Genomic DNA, 6,513 nt, shown 5'->3' with positions numbered 1-6,513 from the left:
GAAACATCTAGCAAGAATCTGTCTGTCCATATATATTTCCTTTCCACGGGACTCCTGGTTTGGTATATGCATGTTGCAGGATCCCCACTGCAACATAATGGTGGAGAATTGTGAGCAGAACGATCCCCGATCCCTAAGCGACTGATTTGTGTGAGTAAACCCTGGAAACTTTGGATTCCTCTTCTTGGTTTTGCTTTGCTATTCCATATCTAAACTATGGAGGAACCGTGGGAAGACTCCTGGCTCTCAGAGCCACATATGGACATTTATCTTAAACTTAAAATGATTCTTGAACAACGATTTGTAAATTTTAGCTTGATTCAAGCTCAAAAAGAACTGAAACACTTCCTGGCATGGTTGTTTAAGAACTTTTTCTATGTTTCTTGGGATTTAATTCTTACCAAGGGCTTTTGGAAAACCGTTTGGACACAGTTAATACTGGAGTCAAAATATATGCCGATGGAAGAATATTTTCGTGAATATTATTTAGTTACCGAGACTGTTGAGCAATGTCAGCTGTGTCCTGGCGAAGGGAAGCCTGGCGCAGGGACCGTGCGGCCCAGGCCACGTGCACCGAGCCCTCTGCGAGCAGCAGCGAGGCAGTTCCCGCGTGCGGGCGGAGCCACGCGAGCCGCAGTGTCAGTGGCGGAGCGAGGCGCGGCAGGAGCGGCGGGACCCGGCGGTGCCTGCCCGGCCCCGCGCAGCGCGTGGTGGAGCGAGCCCCGTGAACGCCCGGCCGAGAGAGGCGGCACGCGGGCGGCGGCTGGCGGCGGTGGCGGTGGAACGGAGCCGCGCCCGGCCGAGACGAGCGCTGGAGCAGGGCGCGGGGGAGTCGTTGCTCGGGGGCCCGGCCGAGACGTGGGTGCAGCACCCGGCATCGGCAGCGAAGCTGCGACCAGAGGAGGCGACGCACGGAGAACTGAGCGGCGTGGCCCGGCCCGGCCCGCGCAGCCCCGAACGCGACCCCGGGAAGAGCGCGCAGGCACCAGCAGCTCCGACAATTCCAACACGGGAGCGACCGAAAGAGAGAGCAAAGACGCAGCGAGACAGAAAACAGCAGCCACTCGGAAAAAGGAAAAGATCATAGTAACTAAGATCTTAGGGATAGTAAAATGGTATAATGTTAAGCAAAATTATGGTTTTATAACAAGGTGTGACAACCAGCAAGACATATTCGTGCATAGAACTGCTATTAAAAAGAATAACCCTGAAAAATGCATCCCAAGCTTGGGAGATGGAGAAGTCGTGGAATTCAAAATTATACAAGGTAGAAAAGGGTTACAAGCATCGCAGGTCACTGGGCCTGATGGTGTTCGTGTAAAAGGCAGTATATATGCTAAAAATCATAGTCATGTTAGACAGTATCTCTATTGTAAGTCCCCCCTACAGTCTCCCTTTCCTAATCCCACCTTTCCCTTTTACCCTATGTCCTATTACCCCCAGTGTATTCCCAATCCGTTTTTTCACCCATGGTTTCTCTCACAAAACCATGCTTTTGCCAACTGTTTCCCCAAAAATCCCTTTCCAATGCCGAGTGGGGGATGAAAAGGGGAAGGGAAGAAGTTAAACCCTCTCCTGCCTCAGTTTCCCCACAAAGCATGCTCAGAGAGTTCTGTCTCCTTTCTGTCAGCCCTAAGATGTTCCAGAGAATCTGTTTGGACATTTATAGACTCAGGAGGGTGGCTTGTTTTGTTTTGAAACTGTTCTTGTTATGTTTATCCAGTTGTTTTCATTCTCCTTTTATTAAAATAAAACGGGTGAGGTGTTGGGGTCCCTCCCCTGCCATGGAGCCCTGGGAGAGGGGCCCTGAGGGCACAGACACGGGGCTTCCCTGCCCCTGCTCAGCCTCGTTCCCATTGGTTGGTTTGTGTTCCCTGCGCGGGCAGAAGGACCCTTGGTCCCGTGACTGGGACAGTTCCTCGGCAGAGCTCCGGCCATGCGGCTGGAGAAATAAACATCTCTGAAACATCTAGCAAGAATCTGTCTGTCCATATATATTTCCTTTCCACGGGACTCCTGGTTTGATATATGCGTGTTGCAGTATCCCCACTGCAACAGTATAAAGGTTTCACAATGAGTCCATAGTTGTAGATCCATAATCTACACCATCCTGTCATTCCCAGAAAAGTTCTCAGTTCTTTGGTTGTAGTTGGCCAGGGTATTTGACAAATTGCCTCTTTCCTGTTGTCTCCCAAGGCTCTCTCCCCTCCTGCCAGTTCATACCCCAGATATGTAACTTTCTGGAGGACTAGCTGAGCCTTTTCAGGGGAGACTCTATATCCACTTAGTCCCAGAAAATTTAAAATACTTACAGTCTAGTTCTTGCAGTCTTTACGGGTCCTTGTTGCTATTAGTAGATCATCAACATACTGCAGGAGTGTACCTTCTCTAAGTGGCGGTGTCCAGGCTTCTAGTTCCTTGGCTAATTGATTTCCAAATATCATGGGTCTTGAATCCTTGTGGCAATACAGTCCATGTAAGTTGGCTTTTTCTCCCTGTTCTGGGGTTTTCCCATTCAAAGGCAAAAATTTCCTGACTGCTTTCAGCTAATGGCAGACAAAAGAGAGCATCTTTTAAATCTAAAACTGAAAACCACACCCCGTCACTTTGTAATGTTGTGAGTAAAGTGTCCTCAGGTTCTGAACTAATCAATAACTTTCATTTGGCTTTTGTACTGGTAGAATTGGGGTATTGCAGGAAGATCTACACTCTCTCAACAACCTCTGATTAATAAATTTAGTAATTATTGGTTCTATTCTTACTCATGTTTCATGCCTTAGTGTATATTGTTTAATTGACACTGGTTGTGCCCCTTCCAATAGTTCAATAATTACTGGGGGAGCCCGTTTTGATCTCTCTGGAATTTCAACATTTCCTACTAATGGGATCACTTGATTTGTTATTTTACTATCTATGGGTATTTCTCTTCCCTTTATCTAACCTTAGTGGTTTAACTTACACTTTAAAGTCCTAGTCAAGTATCTTCAGGAGGCTTCTTTGGTTGTAGCTTCTTTCTACAGTTTTTGTTATAATAATATTCTTACTCTGCTGTATAATTCTATACATTATGAAGGATTAGTTTTTATGATACAAAACTAACACACAAAACATTTTCATACAAAATGTTCTCATGCAAACATATCTTTACATTAGGGCTATGCTCTGTTTTCTAGGAGACATTGTAGCACTCTTGTCATTTAATCTTGACACAAACTACAAACTGTGGCTTTATTTTTGGTGGGATTAAAAATGAAATGAATTCTCTTTCAAACTTAGTTTTTTTGGGTTTTTTGGGTTTGTTTTTTTTTTTTTTTGCCTTCATCTCATTCTGCACCTACAACTGAGATTGCAGAATGTGCTATAAATAGGAGGGGTGAGGAAAAGTTAAAACATCCTCTTAAGACATATGGCATGAGATTGAACAGCACTTTAGTTTGAGAGCTGGTAGAAGGCTTTTCTGTATCCCTCTTGGTTTAGGAAGGGGGATTCAATCATTTCTCATGTAGCATTTGCTTGTGTTTTGTCAATATTCTTTAATTCACTAATTAGAAAATCCAAAAAATTTAGCCAGATTATAATAATTTTGAAGCCTTCTGAGGCAGAACCGGGAAGGTTAGTTCATATTTGTAGGATTTCAAATATGTATAAATTCTTATACCAACTCTCAGGATAATATTGGTTGAGACAAATTATACATCTATAAGACTTTAACCACACCATTTTTCAGTAAAAAGACCAAACAAGTTAGACAAAAATTAAACTCAAGAATATGTAGAATGCTTTAACTTCTATTTGATCTCTCACCAAGTCACTTGCAATGAAAACACAAACAAATTACAAACATTAACCAACTGACAATGCGAGCAATTATGGTGACACTTTAAATTTCATTGGTTTTCATACAGCTCCATCTCATGTGTTGGTAGATTCTTATAAAAGAAAAGTGAAAATTTGGCCCACTAGACCGATTATTAAAAAAGAAGTAAAACTTTTTGGGGCTAACACAAAGTGACAGTGAAGCAATGATTATCACATTTAGATGTGATTTTGCTGCTTGCAGTTTCCTTGCTCTCAAACTTCTTTCTTTATCTTTGATGTCGGGACACTTGACATTCCTAGAAAAGAGAAAAGGAACAAACTTTCCCCCTCCCCAAAAAAATGAAAAATATGTCTGAGTGAAACAAGAGTTTAATTGCATTAACTTATTCAAGTGGAGTTTTAGTTTTTATTCTATGAAGTGCTTGTGTCACCACTTTGATTGTCTCCCACAGGTTTTCAGTGGGGTTTCTTCCAATTGATTCTTCAGTGGAGGGAGTGAGACTGCTTTTAAGTTTTGCAAGAGTTGCAGTCTGTGAATCAGGCATTTGGATTGCCTTTTTTTTTTTTTTTTCTTTCTTCAGGGTTTTAGTAGGCTTCTGCTTTTCGCCCCGGAGCAGTTTGCCTTATCAGTTTGCTCTTTTTGTTCTAGTGATTTTCCTTTTGGACAAGATCAAGTTCGGCAGCAAGCAATGCTACTGCCTAAAACCCCCTTCTTTCTCCTTTTTTTTTTTTTTTTTTAAAAACCAATCACATTTTTAGCAATCAATTATCTTTTAGTAACCAATTGTTCTTTATCTCATTTTTTTTTTTTTTTACCAAGTCCACCCCAGGAGTAGAGAGGTGACTAACAAATTAACCAAGGAAGGACAGCAAAACCCCATAGGTTTCTCTACAGCCCCCGCAGATGAGGCTGCATGACAAATACCTAGGCCTGCACAGGGACAACACCATCCCCACAAGGCTGCAGCTGCAGAATTGGCTGCAGGATTAGAATCTGCCAATTCTAGTTCTCCACAATAAACAACAGACTGGTGGTGAGGCTCCCCACAAGATAGGAGCTCGCCTCAGAACTGAAACCTGCCAATTTTGGCTTTTCACAACAAAACACAAAAGGCACAGGGGCACGGGTCCCCTCCAAACAGGAGCCTTTCAGCTCTGCACAAGCACTACATAACAGGAGCTTTACAGCTCCACACAAAACACCAAGCAGAAAAGGGAACTAAACACCCAAATCTATTAACCACAATGTCCACATTTCTTACAACTTCTGCCATCACCTTTGCCATTGCTTTCGCCTTTTCCTCATCTCTTACTTTTCTAACCAGTTCCTTTCAGATTTCTCACTATTCTCTGCCACTCTCTCCTTACTCTAACATTATCTGCACTTTCATTTTCTGCCAAGTTTTTTTATTCTTGCTCTTTCTAGTCTGATACCAAGCTCTCTCCTCTGGCAGCTTGGACACCACCCACTCCATCTAGTAGAAGTACAATACCACTTTCTCTCACAATTAATACATGCACACAAATACAAGCTTCACAACTGTTTTCACACACTAAACACGGGATTTCAAAAGGGAAATCAGATGGAGCTACATTAGAAAGGCGTTGGGGGTCTGGATGTTTTCAATTCAATAGCTAAAATCTTTTCTCCTCTAAAATCTGCCTCTCTTCGGACAGTAAGGTTGAATTCCAAACCCACGGTTTATATGATTTATCCTCATTCACTCTTTGCCAAACACTTTGCTTTTCTCTGGCCGAGCCCGGCACCGGGGTACGGAACCGCAGATAGAGCTTCCCACTCACTTCGCACTTTGACAGCACGTCTCATCCACTCTCACTCACACAGCAGCAGAATAGCAACAGACAAAACACAAAGAGCCGTACAATAGCACATGACAGCGGGGTCCAACCCCTTAAAGGTACCTTTCACAGTGGGGTCCAACCCCAGGGGGTCCAACCCCTTTAAAAGTCGGGGTCCAACCCCTTAAAAGTACTTTTCCTCTTGCCCAGGACTAATTTTGGGAGACCCAGTCTTCCTCAGGACTTTCAACCCACCCTCAGGGACTCAAACCCTGGACCTGCAGGTATTTCTGTGTTTAAAAGGAATAGCAAATACCTTAATTTGGTGCAGATGGTCCTTGTCTGCCCCCGCTGTGAGCCAAAGGACAGCTGAGCTCCCCCTGAAAATTCAGGGTCGCAACTGGGAGGTCTGCTTACCCCTGGATCTGGCAGCCGGGCAGAGAGGGTCCCATCTTGGGGTGCCAGATGAATCACGCCACAACCGGGCCAGGAGACACTTCAGAGACAGAGTCAGAGAAGTGGGTGTTTGCTTTATTCGACGCGCCGGGTGTGTGGGGATCGCTCCTCCAAACACACACACACCGGTGCTCTCTGCAACACAGTATTAAGGGTTAAATTATGAATATTCATCACATTCCTTGGGACAGGTGTGGTTATACAAATTATTTCTCAGAAGTCATTAGCATATGGGCCACGCATGCACTGTGTGTCCTGGTGGTCGCGCTGAGGAAGACCTCTCCTCTTCCTCGGGGGTCTTTCTGATGAAGACCAGTAGTCATCCTCCCAGTGAACTTTTCACCTTTCTCCCTGGGCATGCGTAGTCCTTTGAGGAATGATTCAGCAGTCTCTGAGATGATCCTTGTCCCCTCTATCTTGACAAGATTAGGGTGAATT

Source organism: Corvus hawaiiensis, chromosome W, assembly GCF_020740725.1.
Source record: "Corvus hawaiiensis isolate bCorHaw1 chromosome W, bCorHaw1.pri.cur, whole genome shotgun sequence".
In the NCBI taxonomy this organism is placed as follows: domain Eukaryota; kingdom Metazoa; phylum Chordata; class Aves; order Passeriformes; family Corvidae; genus Corvus; species Corvus hawaiiensis.
This window is presented reverse-complemented; position numbering follows the sequence as displayed.